The following is a 15,493-nucleotide window of genomic DNA, read 5'->3' as shown; positions in this document are numbered from 1 at the left end:
AATGACGTCATGCAGCCACTGGGTGATTCCCTAGCCTTTAGCCTCATGCGCTGATGACGTCATCCAGGGCGCCCCCCCCCCCGCCCCCTAAGCCTGGGTTGGCCACGCTCCCGTAAGTCTGTTCAGGCCTCCCCGCCCCCTCCCACCTGCGGGAGGCGGGGCGGGCGGGACTCAGCGGGCGCTGCGGCCTCACCCCGGAGCGAGGTGGGGGCCGGTGGGACTGGCTGTCGGGCCGGCTCCGCGGCGTACAATAGCCCCACTGCGGGCGGGGCCGCGGCTGCAGCTGGAGCCCAGGGTGCCAGCAGCACAGCAGACGCCCCTCGCGGCCTCCCCCGCACACTCCCTCTCCTTCAGCTCGTCCCTCTCGCCGTCCCCGCCGGCTCTGCCGTCCTGCCCCACCGACGCTTTCCCCTCGTTCTCTCACCCGCTCTTGCACCGAGCTCCGCGCTTTCAAGATCCCTGCAAAGAGCTCTCGCTCTCCCCGGCTCCTGCCCCGGAGGCCTCCCGAGCCTGCTCTCGTCCCCGCCCCCCGCAGCAGCCCTCTGCCCGCGGCGCCCGGCTCCATCCCGCCCCCTCCCCGTCCTGAGGGGACTCCGGCCCGGCCGAGCAGGGTGGGGGAGGCGCGGAGCGCGCGGCGGCAGGGAGAAAGTGAGGCGGCCCCTCTCGCACACGCCCGGGCTCGGGCGCCGCCACCGTGGTGAAGGAGGAGGAGCAGGAGAAGCCGAATCGAGCGGAGCGAGCGCGGAAGGTGAGCGCCGGCCTCCCGCCAGTGCCCCTGGCGTCTTGGGCCGGCCCGCTGGGGCGCGGGGGGAGTGGGCGGCGCGAGGTGGGGGGCCTGGGCCCATTCATTCCACGCGGCGGGTGCGGGGACCCCAGGTGAGAGGAGGCGGGGCTGTCGCCCTGCGAGTGCGGAGGTTCCTGTCGGACCAACAAAGGCGCCCCGTGCACTCGCCCGCGCCGCCGCGGGTCTCAGACTCTGGGGGGCCCGGGGGACCTGGGGAGGACAGGGGTGGGGGAGGGGCCGGGCACCCACATCTTCGGGTCCGGGAGCGGCTGCCTCCCGAACTTTGCGGTCCTCCAGCGCTCCCCCTGGCCCGCGCGATCGGGAAGCCCAGCGCAGCGGCGCCCGATTTGTTCTGCACGGAAACATCGCCTCTGTCCCGGCCGTGCAATCACCTGTAGGGCTCAGCTCCTTGAGGAATTCAACTGGATGCAGCCTGACTTCTGCAGCCCCTCCCCCACACCCGGAATACTCAGTCACTTGTCGAGCTAAAACCAAACAGGGAGAAGGAAATTATTTTATATTCATTAATTTCATTTCAAAAGCCACGAGTATTATAGCCTTTACTGTATTGGATATTTTCACCTCAAACATCGGTGGGAGTGTTTTGGAAGAACACTTGAGAAGTTGTGGGTGTAGGGAACACAGTGCTCGTGCTCGTTAAACTCCTTGGATACCTGTCTCATGCTTTTTTCCACCGGAATTGTGAAAGGTGAAGGGAAGGGCTGCTACTGTGGCTGCCAGTAACAATTCAGATTCATTAGTCTAGCCTTTAAGAATTGCTGCTGAGAAAAATCTTTAATTTTGCCTACTGTGCTTTTGGGCTTTCTCAGCGTTGTTGGGAGAAAACAGGAGTCAACAGCACACAGATGCCTCATTGATCTTACCTTGTGACCTCACCCCCTTCCTGTGTGACCTTGAGCAGGCCACTTCCAGCCTGAAATTCCAGGGGTTTGTTTTGATGCCCCAGAAACAGGAAGGTATCAATGAGCACCCACTCAGCTTTCAAGACCACTGAAGAATCCCTGCTTCTCCCCACTTTGAAATCTTTGCCCGCATCCACTCCTAAACTCCTCTCAGGCAAATCTAGCTTCTCACTGGAGCCCTCGGAGGCCTGTAGGATTTACCGCAGCACCTGTAACGTCATCGTTGTTGTTTCTGTTTGGCCAATCCTCCGTCAGGTGCATGTGAACTCCGCCTCCCCTCAACTAGAACCTCTGCTTCTCAAAAAGGGTTTTGGGACTATGGACTCTGAAACATTCCCTTATCCATATCCTTACCTGTGTAAGCTCATGGGTGTATCTGGCGAATTTGCTTATTCGGACATTCATGGACTGCACACTACTGGAGTCTGGAGAGCTGCTGTGTTTCAGGCCTCCTGCTGGGGCTGCAGGGACTCAGAGTCTGTCTATTAAGATGTTCCCTGTCTTCAAAGAGCTCAAAGTCTAGTGGGTGAGGTAGACATGTAAAGGATGACGGCCTGCTCTAATCTCTGGGGGATTCCAGCCATACAGGGAGTAGTGTGCAATCATTGAGGCTGCTGGACCTGTTTTACAAGTCTCGTTCTGGCTAAAGTGAGTCCTGAAGGGAAGGTGGTGATCTGCCACACATCCGCTAAGACAGTACTTTGATAAGAAGCTCGTTCAGGTCAGTTCAGTTCAATATACATTTACTAAGTTTACTAAGCACATGTCGTGAGGCTGTGTGCTGGGCTTGGGGGAAGCAGTGCTTTCTGTAAGGAGGATGCCATGTACCCAGAGAGATGCTTGTAAAACAGAACTTGTCACATCATTTATTCCCTACCCCAGACAAGTCATTGCCTAAAGATACATTTTCAAACTCAAACCCGAATGAGAAGTTTTCAGAGATCAGCCTACTGCCCACTTTTGCAGACTTGTTTGGCATAGCCCCCCAGCCATATTCTTTCTTATCCTCACTTTTGCTTGTGCTGTTTCTTCTCCTTGGAATGCTGGCCTCCCACCTTCTACCTGCCTGTGGAGAAGTGCTTGTTGGCCCTCTGGTAGCGGCAGTCCCTTAGTCTCTCCTTTTATTAGTTTCATAGAATGAGTTGCTTCCTCATTCTCTGGTTCCTCTACATACCACTCTTATAGCTCTCTGTAGCACTGTTGCAATTATTTGAGTTGGTGCCTGTCTTGTCCATTCACCTGTGAATTTTCCGAGAGCAGGATCTATTTAGTTTTAGTGTCTACCAAAGTTGCTTGCACTGAGTGTTTGAAATGAATGAGTGTATGAATGAAGAAACAAGTCAAAGCCCAGGAAACAGATGATACCTAGTCCTTTGGGTTACAACAATTATCTCTAGTAAGTATTGTCCCTCCACCAGCAGCATCAGTGCAATATGGGAGTTTGTTAGAACTGCAGAGTATTTGTCCCATCCCAGAGCTACCTATGAAAAACTCTGGAGTTGGGGCCCCAAAACCTCTGCTTTAACAAGCCCTTCAGGAGATTCTGTTACTTGATAAAGTTGGAAAACCGCTGGGTTAAAATATCTGCTTTTCCAAATACCAGCTCCTTGCCAGCCCCCTTGCTCTCTCCCTCCTTTTCAAAGTACTTACTGCCCGATGTCCCCCCCCCCCCATTCCACATGGAACGGTCTGTTGTCCATCCTTTTGGCACTAAACTTCCTGAGAGCAGAGAGTTTTGTCTGTTTTGTTCACTGCTTTAATTTCAGTGCCTAGAATAGTGACTATATGCAGGCACTTAGGTATTTGTTGAATGAATGAGAAGATTAAGTCCCATTTACTGCCAGCTGCCACATTGGGGTTTTTTATTCAAGAACAGTTTTCAGAATGAAGAGGAACCATGCTTTAATGTTAAAATCCAAGTGGATTCTAACATTTTTCTGGGATTTATTTTAGACCAGGCTCCCCACCTCCCCTTTTATATCTGTCTTTTCCACCAAACCTGCAGGATTTTTTTGGCTTTTGTTCTAGTCAAGACCTGAAAACTGCTATTGAAATATCCTAGGCCAGGATTGTTTCTTAGGAATGTGCAACTTGGTTTTGCAAGTCTAAATAAGCACCCTAACTTTTGAGCCTTTTAACTTGAAACTGTCTCATCCGGATCTCCTGTGGTTTTGTCTTTCTCTAGTGATGCTTAAAGCCACACAAGGGCCTGTTCGACTCTACACAAAGGTTTTTCTTCCTTATGAAGCTCTTTAAATATATTTTGTCTTTCACTTTCTTATTAGCCCTAAGATACAATATCCAATTTTCTCCTTTCCCAATGACCCTCTTGGAGATTGGCTGCATTTGTTCATTTGTTCATCATTTATTTATGAACATTTATTGAGTCCTTCCCTGCTGTGTGCCAGGCCTCAGGCTGGGACAGCATGTTCAGATAATTTAAGTCTTTAAGTAGTTAAAGGGACCCCAGCATGGTGGGATAAGTCCTGAAATGAAGGGATAAAATGAGGGGTAAACAATGATGTATACTCATAAAGATGGGGAAACCTCTTTTTCTAACTGCCCCCCTCAGTTTAGGAACAATTTATCAAGTAAGCATCATTTTGATAAGCATCATTTTAATTAAGAGGTTGATGGCTTTGTTGGGGAAAATGAAAAAAAAAAATGAGGGTAGAATCAGCAATGCTGAGTTAATGCTCAATTTGGTTGTTTCTGGTTTTAATGAAGTTTCCTTTCCTCTTTTTTATCTTCCTAAATCATAACCAGAAAGTAGGGAATAAACTTTTTTTGTATGTTAAAGAGAGAAGTTTAAGGTTACCAAAAGAATATACTGTTTCATAGATGTCATTTTAATTCCTAAAGACTAACGTAGTTTGGGGAGGGGGAACAATGAATCCAGGAGAAAGTCAGGAGAAGGAACTTTAGTTTCGGCACTACTGCATGACTTTGTGGAAGTGATTTTATCTCTGTCCTTTTTTCACCTGTAAAATGGGGATAGTAAAAGTTTGTATGATCAGCTTATAAGGTTATGAAGCAACTAAATAAAATATTGAATATAAAGAAGCTTTGAAAAGTGTAATTGGTTAGCTAGTTGTTAGCTGGTAGTACACATATTGATTAACAGTAGGTTATTGCACACCTGTTATGTACCAGATGGTATGTGAGATGTTTTCTCCGGTCTTTAAAATCAGCATGCAAGATGATTGCCAGTACCTCTCTTTCATGGGTAAGGAGGTTGTGGCTCAGACTGGCAAAGTGAATTTGTTCAAGGCTCTGCTGAAAGGAAGTGACAGGCGTCAGTTTCAGTCGATCTCCACTTGATTGGAGCAGTCATATGTTATGTTCATTACCCAGGTGCTGTAATTTTTCTAAACAGAGGATGTAGGATGTTTGGCAAGTATATTGCTGAGAGAGTTAAAATAAAAGTGTTCGTCATTTAGCCTACTCTCTTCTTTTGTGCACAGAAAGATTGGCGAAGACAGATTTACATGCATTTACATTTATGTTTCCTACAGGGAAAAGACTAACATCTGCCCTGGTGTTTTTGTTCAGTCTTTACAACAGTCCTGTGAGATAGGTATTTCCATTTTACAAGAGTTTGGAGACTGAGGATCATAGAAGTCTTGGCTTGCTCAAATGCGTGTTGTTAACAAATGACTAAATATTGGTTAAAAACTACATTTAAAAAATTTAAATGTAGTGCTTTACTGTTGCCACTATATCATATTGCCTTTTAAATGCTATTAAACTAAACCATGGTGTACTGGAAATGTCTCTTTAGAATGTTTCCTAAGCTCTTTAGCCTCTTCCCTCAAAGAAAATCCTGACTCAAGTCCACAAAAAAACAATTGCTGATAAAACTCTATGTCAGATGGTCATGATATTGCAGACATACAAATTACACTTCTGTAGTGAAGCTGAAAGATCAGACTTTACCTAGTATTCTGAGTCATTTGTGCCTAAATATTCATTTCCCTTTGCCATCATAAATTTATTAACATAACGTGATACATTTTTCTGCTCTTATATTCTTGTATCTCTGAGTAACTTCCCTCACTCTCCCATCCTTCTAGTCTTGGAGATGGGGAAGTCATCCCTGTGCTAGGAGCCCGCAGATTTTCCCCACTCTAGGAAGAGTTGGTAGTACATCTAGAAAACCGGAGGTTATTGACTCCTCACTAGTTTGATTTTGTTTGGTATTGATTAATTCTCTGAAATTGATCTGAGTCTTAGTTATAAAAAATCCATTATGTCTCGGCTCTTCCTCATGGAGCCAGGTATTTTGCATGCAGCATTGGGAAGTTCATTCTTATTTATGGGGCTTTCTTCTGTCACTTTACTGCTTCCATCCCTTTCCAATGTCCCTGTCCCCTTCCTTTTCAGGCCGTGGAATTATCAGCTGGGTCTGGCAAGAACACTGCCCTCCTTTATGGAATCTGCCTTTTGAATCTTTTGGGACAGTAAATGACAGTGACAGTATATGTGTGGTGTCCACCCTCATCTGCCTGCATAGCTCTTCAAGGCCCAGCTTTCTTTATTCTCTCCCTGGTTCCCACAAGGCTGGGATTAATGTCTTCCTCATTGGAACACTTGTCCTCGTAGTACATTGTCTATTGCAGCGGTAATATCTGTTGCCTTCTAGGGAAGGAGATAGAGGTGGAAGGGAGGGCACTAACTTTGAATAAGGCAAAGACCTACTTGGACATTTAAGTTATTTATCTTTTTACTTTTCATTTGAAAAAAAGAAATAACACCTAACTCACAGAGTTGTTGTTTAGATAAAATGAAATAATATATGAGAAAATGAATTGTAAGATGTTCAGCTACATAGATGTTAGGTAGAATTGTTTTAATTTTATGACTATAATTATATATAGCAGTGGTTTTTAATTTTGGCCATGCATTTGAACCATCTGTGAAGATGTTTTAAAAAATTGCCTGGGCTCTGTTTTAAGTCTAGTTAATCAAAATCTCTCAGGAATCTCTATTTTTGGAGGTTTATAGGTAATTCTGATATGCAGACGGGGTTGAGAAGGAATGCCTTGTATTTTGCATAAATGTCTTATGTACCTATTAGATGAAAACTAATGTTTTCATTTTCGTTTAACATTTATTTGCTAAACACATGAAGCATCAGGCATTGTCATGGGCTCCGAAGGAAGAGATGAATCATACCTGGCCCTACCCTTAGGTTCACAGTTGAGAAAGAGAGCTGCCCGTGGACAATAATACTCTGTGTATTGAGACAAAAATGAGACCTGGAGATATATGCTGGTGCAGTGTGACGGCAGAGAACTGCATCTCCTGCACCTGGAATGGGGGTAGCCTGGCAAACCTTCTTAAGGGAAGTGACACTTAAGTTGGGTTCTGAGAAATGAGCAGGGGTTAATCAAGTACAGTGGGGGAGGGGTAGGAAGAGAGGGAAGGAATGATCTTCCTGTTAGATGGTGAGCCCTGTCTTCACAGGCTTGAGGGCGTGTTTGGGGATCCTTGATTGGTTTAGTACCCTTAGAGCGTGGGTGCACCGTGGGGAGTGGTAAGAGCTTCGAGGAAGGAAAGGCCTTGGTGCTGGAGATCCTTTTATATAGTGTGCAAAGTACTTTCACTGATGTTATCTCACTTTAGCCTTTCTGCAACTCTCTGGGTTAGCTGGAAAGGTATTGTTTTACCGCTTTTGTACAGAAGAGAAAACAAGTTAATTGAATTGCCTGAGGCTGTATAGCAAAGGTTGGATTTGAAGCCTTCTGACTCTTGAGCTGCTGCTTCTGACTCCTGTGTCTCCCATTGCACCATAGCTGCCCTGCACCTTTCAGTCTTGGGAGGACCATCACCGGAGTGTCGTAGATAAACCCACAGCAATACGTAAGTCGTACAGTGCTTGACTGATATTGCCTATTCGTTGAGTTTGGACTACATGGCCTATAAAAGTTCTTTTAGCTCCAAGACTCTGTGGGCAATTCCTAGGATTTTCCTTAATCACCGAAATGAATTTTTTCCCCCAGGAGTTGATAACCAGGGTCCAGTGAGCTAAAATATTTTCAGAGAGTTAGTTACCCTTCCTATTTTAGTGTCTTCAGTCAACCTCTGTTGCTTGTTTTAAAAATACACTTATATTTCTTTATTATGAAAGCGATGCACTATTCTCATAGAAAATTGGGGGAATACAGAAGAATAAAAGGTTTAAAAAAGCTCAAGCAAACAAAACCTAACAAATCCATCAGAATAGAGTTTTGCTGTAGAACGGCTACTGGTAGTAGCACTTTACTTGTTTCTTCCTAATCTTTTTAAAAAATGAGTTTGGGATGTGAGTTCCCTGTTTCTCAGGTGTCTCCTTTCCTCAGCCTCAGTTTACATTAAGGATAAGTAAGGTCAGGAACCAATCAGTATTCTCAGCCTCATTATACCTGATGTTTTATTTTATTTAAAAATTAATTTTTTTATTTATCTTCAGAGAGAGAGGAAAGGAGGGAGAGAAACAACAATTGATTGCCTCTCATAAGTGCCCCAACTGGGGACTGAACCTGCAGCGTAGGTATGAGCCTTGACTGGGAATCCGACTGGTGACCTTCTGCTTTGTGGGACGACACCCTCTCAACTGAGACCCACAGGTCAGGGCACAGCTGGTCTTGGATTGAGGACTTGCACAGCGTCAACCACTTTACTTTTGATTTTTAATTTCTTGCTCAAAATGATCATTTTATAGATTTATATTTCTTTTATAGATGAGAAATTTTAGGAGCAGAGAGATCACGTTGGAAAGTGAAGATGTTTTTATGATGGTTACCGTGTGACCATGCCAGGTCACTGAACCACCCTGAACCTCAGCTTTCCTTCGCCGTCATATAGGTGCATTAACTTTGATGCCAACTTCCAGCTCAGATATTTTATGACAGTAATTTTTTTCTCTTCTCTCTTCCTCCCTGCCCTCTTTTCTAGGACAGTGATTTCCAACCTTCTTCCTCTCATGCCACACATGAACTAATTACTGAAATTCTGCAGCACGCTGGTTGGAAATCGCTGCACTAGAACATGACCAGTACTGGTTGTTCACTAGGATATAGTCCATCAGTAACAGTGTTTCACTATGGAAAGAATTCTTAGTGGGCTAGAGAAGCAAAATTTAAATTTCCAGGTTGGGGGATGTGTGGAGTGGGACCTCGGGTAGTTGGAAGGACTCTTAATCCCCTTATCACCTGTTGGAGAACTACTATTTTATAAACTATTTTTCCATTTAAGATCATTTTTCCATCTGGAATTTGACCGGTCCAGAATCTGAGATTTTTGTTTGGTGTCAGGATAGATTTTGTTTGATTAGTTCAAGTTATCTATATAATCTGTGAAGTAGCTTAAAGCAAAAGCCAGATGACCAAAGGGGAGACATTCATAATGGTAGACTCTTGAAAGTACAAGTTTCCCAAGCAGGCTAGAGACAAGTAGGGTTTACTGTTTTCAGATACTTTTCTATACAATGTCACTTAATTTAATTCTATCCTTAAGGCATCAGATGCAGAGAAGTTAAGTGGCTTATCCACTGTAACCTGGCTGGGAGTTTGCACATTGGAATCTTAAATCCCTGGCTTCTGTTCCCAAATCTGGTACTGGCCTCTGATCATTTGGGTGCACTTTTACCAGTAGAACTTCTTTGATTTTCCCTGTACTTAAAAAAAAATGGTAAAAGCTAATTACATCTTGTTCTCTTTCAAAAAACCATGTTGTTTCTTTCTATCCATTGTCACTCACCAGAGCATTGTCTGAAGTTGATGCTTTGTAGAGGCCAAACGGGAGTGGTTGCTGAGCATATTCTTATTTTGGGGCTGGTGGAGTAGGGGTCAAAACACACACACTTATACATACAGTGTACAAAATCAATAAATCTCTACAGTGCTTCCGTTTATTTTTAAATCAGTCTACAGATATTTATTGATTGCTTCCCATGTGTCAAGCATTGTGCTTAGTACTAAAGGTGCAATTATAAAGAATACAGAAATAGACCTTGCCCTTTCTCTTATAATGCTTACGTTCCAGAGGGGAAATACAGAGAGAAGTATTAAGTGTACAAATAATTAGTTGCAGGTTTTGATAAGTCCTACAGAAGTCATAAAGGACTAATGTAGGGAATTTTGGAGTGATAAGGTAAGGAGATAATGTTCTTAAACTAGGATATGTAAGAAAAGTAGATATATTAGTTACACAGAGTGGGGTATAGAGTGTGTTAGGCAGAGGGAACATTTTAAATGCACAATGGCCCTCAAAGTAAAAGTTTAGAACTATTCTGTTCAATATGGTGTACTAGGCAGTGTGGTTATTGAGCTCTTTTTTAAAAAAGATTTTATTTATTTATTTTTAGAAAGAGGGGAAGGGAAGGAGAAAGGGAAGGAGAGAAACATCAATGTGTGGTTGCCTCTTGCATGTCCCCCACTGGGGACTCAGCCTGCAACCCAGGCATGTGCCCTGACTGGGAATCAAACTGGCAACCCTTTGGTTCGCAGGACAGCTCCCAGTCCACCGAGTCACACCAGCTAGGGCATGAGCTCTTGAAATGAGACTGGTACACATACAGATATGCTGTAAGTATAAAATACACATCAGATTTTGAAGATTTAGTATTGAAAAAATAATTAAAAAAAACTTTTTGTATCGTTTGTATATTGAAATGTTAGTATGTTGGATAAACTGTTAAAATATATTTTCAAATTAATTTTTTAACTTCAAAAATATAGCTACTAGGAAATTTAAGATTTACATATGTAGCTCATGCAAGTAGCTTACATTATATTTCTGTTGCTTAGTGCTGGTTTAGCTAAACGTAGAGTAACTGAAAAAAAAAAAAGGTTATGTCTGGTGCATAAGGGAGTACGAGGACAGGTACAGAATGAAGTTGGGGTGGTAAGAAGGGACCTTTCAAAATGCTATGTTTTGCAGTATCCTAGTAAATGCTGAGGGAGAAGGGATTACTAACTCTGATTTTATAGATGAACAGAGACAGTGCGTGGCTGCCTGAACGCCCTGCCTTCCTAGTGCCAGAAGGAAGAGAGGAACCAGCACTGTTAGCAGTGTTTTGAGCGTAGATATTCTCTATCATTGTCAGCTAAAATAAACAAGCAAATATTGGTGACCAAATTGATTAGTCCCAATTTTCAAGTGGTTTTGAGATCACCTCTGGGTATCTATAATATCTAAATGGGACACTTGGTCAAAGATTAAATTTTTCACTAAAAAAAAACAAAACAGTCCTTCCTGTAGGTTGACTCCTCTTGAAACTGTTTCACAGAACACTTCTTTCAACTTTTTTGAACGTTTAAAAATTTTTTGTAATAAAATACTGGGAGGGGAGTATGTACAGTGAGCATCCATATACTCATTATTTAGGTTCTGTAACATTTTGCTGTATTTGGTCTGTTGTATAGCTGTTCATCTCCTAATCTAATCTATCTATTCATCATTCCATCTTATTTTGAAGCATATTTTAGAATGAGTTGGAAAGATATCAGTGCCCTTGACCCTTAAACATTTAGCATTCATATCATTATTTGTTTACATAGAACTGTGCTGTTACTGTATACACTATGGCACTGTTTGATTAATGGCTACCCACCCTAAGCTCCAGAGAACCATTTCTCTTTAAGGGATGGCACCCTACAGAGAGTAAATTTTAACATAATACCCTTTTCTTTAAAGTAAAAAAGTATCTTTTTTTCTCACTGTTGTATTCACAATTCCTAGCATATAGTAGGCACTCAAATTGTTTTTGATTGGATGAAAGAAAGTGGAGCCAGCATTCAAACTGAGGTCCTATGACTTCCTTACTAAGAATGTTTGATTTTCTCAAGTTCAACAAACATACAAGAACTCTTTCAGTGTCTGGTGTTGGGAGAAAGGAGAGAAGAGAACTCACTGTGCTAACTATTTAGCTGTACAGTGCAAATATCTTTGACCTGAGTCAAAGTTGAAGGTATGCCTTTCAAGTAAGGATGTGAAAAATTCTTGAAGCTGATTACCAGCTGCTTTGGCATTCTGAATTGGTCTTCATTTCAGCTGAGTTGAGGAATTACATGTTACTGAAAAATGGCACTGGATTTAGGCCCTTGTAGTCATATTTGCCTTCCAGAGGGTCCATTCTTTTTAGTACTATCCAAGGCAACATTTCAAAATTGGCAGTTTTCTTTTAGATTAGTATGAGTTTCTTTAGAGTGCCACATAATTTTAATAAGGCTTAACATACACAATGTTAACTTCCACTTAGCATAACAGAGCTCTGTTTCACAAACTGTTTTGTAATACCATTAATACATTTAAGAGTCAGCCACAATTCATCACTAATTAATAAGTTCTTTTGTTTCCTTTTTTAAAGTATATTTTATTATGTTATCACAGTTGTCCCAATTTTGCCCCCTTTAGCCCCTCTCTGCCTAGTACCTCCCCTTCCTTCCATATCCTCCCCACCCCTTAGTTCATGTCTATGGGTCATGCATATAAGTTGTTTGGTTTCTCCATTTCCTGTTCTATTTTTAATGTACCTACCAATTATGATTTTTAATCCTTGTACATTTTCCCCCATTCTCCCCCTCCCCCTTGTAGCTGATACCTCTCCAAATGATCTCCCTATCTGTGATTCTGTTCCTGTTCTACATGTTTGCTTAGGTTTTTTTTTTTTTTTAATAGATTCAGTTATTCGTAGCTGTGAATTTGTTGCCTTTTTAATGTTCATAGTTTCAGTCTTCTTTTTCTTAAATAAGTCCCTTTAACATTTCATGTAATAATGGCTTGGTGATGATGGACTCCTTTAGCTTTACCTTTTCTGGGAAGCACTTTATCTGCCCTTCCATTCTGAATGATTGCTTTGCTGGATAGAGTAATCTCGGATGTAGGTCCTTGCCTTTCATGACTTGCAATACTTCTTTCCAGCCCCTTCTTGCCTGTAAGGTTTCTTTTGAGAAATCAGCTGACAGTCTTATGGGAACTCCTTTGTAGGTAACTCTCTGCTTTTCTCTTGCTGCTTTTAAGATTCTCTTTTTATATTTAACCTTTGGTCTTTTAACTATGATGTGTCTTGGTGTGTTCCTCTTTAGGTCCAACTTGTTTGGGACTCTGTGTTTCCTGGACTTGTATGTCTGTTCCCTTGCCAAATTAGGGAAGTTTTCTTTCATTTTTTTTTCAAATAAGTTTTCAATTTCTTGCTCTTCCTCTTCTCCTTCTGGCATCCCTATGATGTGGATGTTGGCACATTTGGAGAAATCCCAGAGTCCTCTTATATTATCCTCTTTTTTTTTTTATTTTTGTTTTTTCATTCTATTCTGGTTGAATGTTTATTTCTTCTGTTCCAAATCATTGATTTGAATCCCAGCTTCCTTTCCTTCACTGTTGATTTCCTGTAGATTTTTCTTTATCCACTTAGTGTAACTTTCATTTCTTCCTTTATGTTGTTGCCATAATCAGTAAGTTCTTTGAGCATCTTCATTACCAGTGTTTTGAACTCTGCATGATAGGTTGGTTATCTCCATTTCGTTTAGTTCTTTTTCTGTTTTTTTTTTGGTTTTTTTTTTTCCTATTCTTTCATTCGGGCCATATTTCTTTGTCTCCTCAGTTTGGCAGCCTGTCTGTGTTTGTTTCTGTGTATTAGGTAGAGCTGCTTTGACTCCCTGTAGAAGGCACCAGTAAAGTGTGTGGTGTGGAGCCTTAGGTAAGTACCACTGTGGGGCAACCTCCTCATAGCTTTGTGGCTGTATGTAGGGGGAGGTCTTAGAAAGGGGAATGTGCCACTGCCTGGCTTCTGGGGGTTTTCCCGGCACTCGCCCTGTTTCCAGTCACTTCACCCACTCCTCATATGCGACTGGTGCCCTTCTAGCTGTTTGCCCTGGTGTCGAATTTCAGGGTGGGTGGGTTTGCTTATGTTTTAAGACCATCTGGGCCCTTCCAGTGAAGTTTCCTGAATATGCAGCAGTTTCTTCCACCGCCCCAACCCCCACTGGTTTTTACAGCCAAAAGTTATGGGGATTTACCTTCCCAGCACTGGAACACTGAGCTGTGTGGTCTGGCCTGGGGCTGGTTTTGCTCTCTCCCAAGGTATCTCTCTCTCCTAAGGAATATTCCTCTCTCTCTCCCAGCATATCCCTCCTGATTTTTATCCACCACATGTGAATGCGGGCTGCCTGCGCCCATTCTGCTGCTGCCTCTCCTTGCTGTACCGCATGGCCTGCCTCTCTGCCCCATCTCCATGTCTCTGCCCCTCCTACCTGTGGGAATGATTGTGGCTTCTTTAAATTCCTGGTTGTTAGACTTCCATACAGTTCAATTTTCTGACAGTTCCGGGTGTTACTTGTTTTCAGATTTAGTTACTCTTTTTGTGGTTGCATAGGGAGGCGAATATGTCTACCTATGTCCCTATGTTGACTAGAGGCCTCTTTTTTCTTATATATAAACGTACTTATTTACATAGTTGTAATCACAATGTAGACCTAAGTGTGTTTGCCCTTTTTTCCTGACCTGTGACATTTGCCCATGTTATTTCTTAATGTTCATTATAAAATTTAAGATATTTCATTATTTGCCTAAAGCCATTGTACTTTTTCTATCAGAGAAATAGAATGAGTAGAATTCTTTCTCAGGGAAATCTCAGTTATGCTCTGGAAGCTTTTCCACTGATGGATGATGACTACCCAGATTATGAAGGATAGCCATTTAAAGTCAATGGATTGTAGCCCTTACTGGTGTGGCTCAGTGGACTGAGTGTTGTTCCACAAACCAAAAGGTTGTTGGTTTGATTCCCAGTCAGGGCACATGCCCGGGTTGTGGGTTCAGTCCTGTTCAGGAGGGCGCATACAAGAGGCAACTGATTGATGTTTATGTTTCCCTTGTACATCAATTTTTCTCTCTCTCCTTTTCTCCCTCCCTTCTCCCTCTCTAAAAAATAAAAATAAAAAAATAAAGTCAATGACTTATAGATGTGTCCCACATCTACAGAATACATTCACAGCAGCACCTAGATTAGTGTTTAACTCAATAACTGTATACCATAACCTAGGCTAGTGGACAGAAAAATTTAAACATCACAATCATTTAGGTCTTTCTTTTCCTATCATAAATTATACTATAATTTTATTGATAATACTATATATAGCTTTCACCTTGCAAGAATTATTTCTTTAGAGTAAATTCCAGTAGGTGGGAATACTGGATCAAGGGGTCTGAGTACCTAGTGGGCTCTTGACAGGATTTACTCTTTACAGACTGAAGATACCAACCTATGCCTTTCTTTTTACGATGTCTTGAGGGGTTGGTCTGTTTAACTGACTTATTTCCCGTTTGCACAAACCTGGTTTGCTCCCTGTGATTTCTTGCTCTGGAAATAACTGCTTTTCTTCAGGGTTATCTTCCTGAGCGCCCACTTGTCACTTTCTCCCCTGACCTTCTCGCCTCCCTCCATACCCCAGACTTCGTTTCTTGTATCACAGGTAAAATGGAAGCTTCGTCGTTCCTACCGTTAAAAATAAGAGTCTTAGCTTTGCTCCCATTTTCATCTTTGCCCCTTCCTTTATAATGAAGGAAGCGGTTCAAGGAAAGTCCTGCTCCTTCACGTGCTTTTACATTTCTTCCCATGGTCCCGTCTTAGAAACCTCATTTCATTCTATCTTTGCATTTTGCTTTCTACTGAGTTTTATAAGCAGCATTCAGATGTTTTGTTGAAAGGAAATCAATTTTCCCCTCCCCACCAATCAAAAGCATTCTTGAGATCTTATGTCAGGCTCCAGCTAAACCCTATCTTTGCTCTCTTTCAAAGCCAGTCTTT

At 42.6% G+C, this 15,493-nt stretch overlaps 1 protein-coding gene across 1 annotated transcript in view; it reads left to right on the top strand.

The window, feature by feature from the left end:
• Positions 1-229: 229 nt before the first annotated feature.
• PAK1 (p21 (RAC1) activated kinase 1) overlaps positions 230-15,493 on the top strand; it is a 145,679-nt gene continuing 130,415 nt past the window's right edge. The window contains exon 1 of the mRNA XM_053670805.1: positions 230-748. The gene's annotated coding sequence lies outside the window, so the exon portion shown is untranslated. The remainder of the gene's footprint in view (positions 749-15,493) is intronic.

Source organism: Artibeus jamaicensis, unplaced genomic scaffold (genome assembly GCF_021234435.1).
Source record: "Artibeus jamaicensis isolate MK-2021 breed Jamaican fruit bat unplaced genomic scaffold, CSHL_Jam_final contig_64, whole genome shotgun sequence".
NCBI classification, from domain to species: domain Eukaryota; kingdom Metazoa; phylum Chordata; class Mammalia; order Chiroptera; family Phyllostomidae; genus Artibeus; species Artibeus jamaicensis.
The sequence above is the reverse complement of the archived record's forward strand: the minus strand, read 5'-3'. Positions and strand labels throughout refer to the sequence as shown.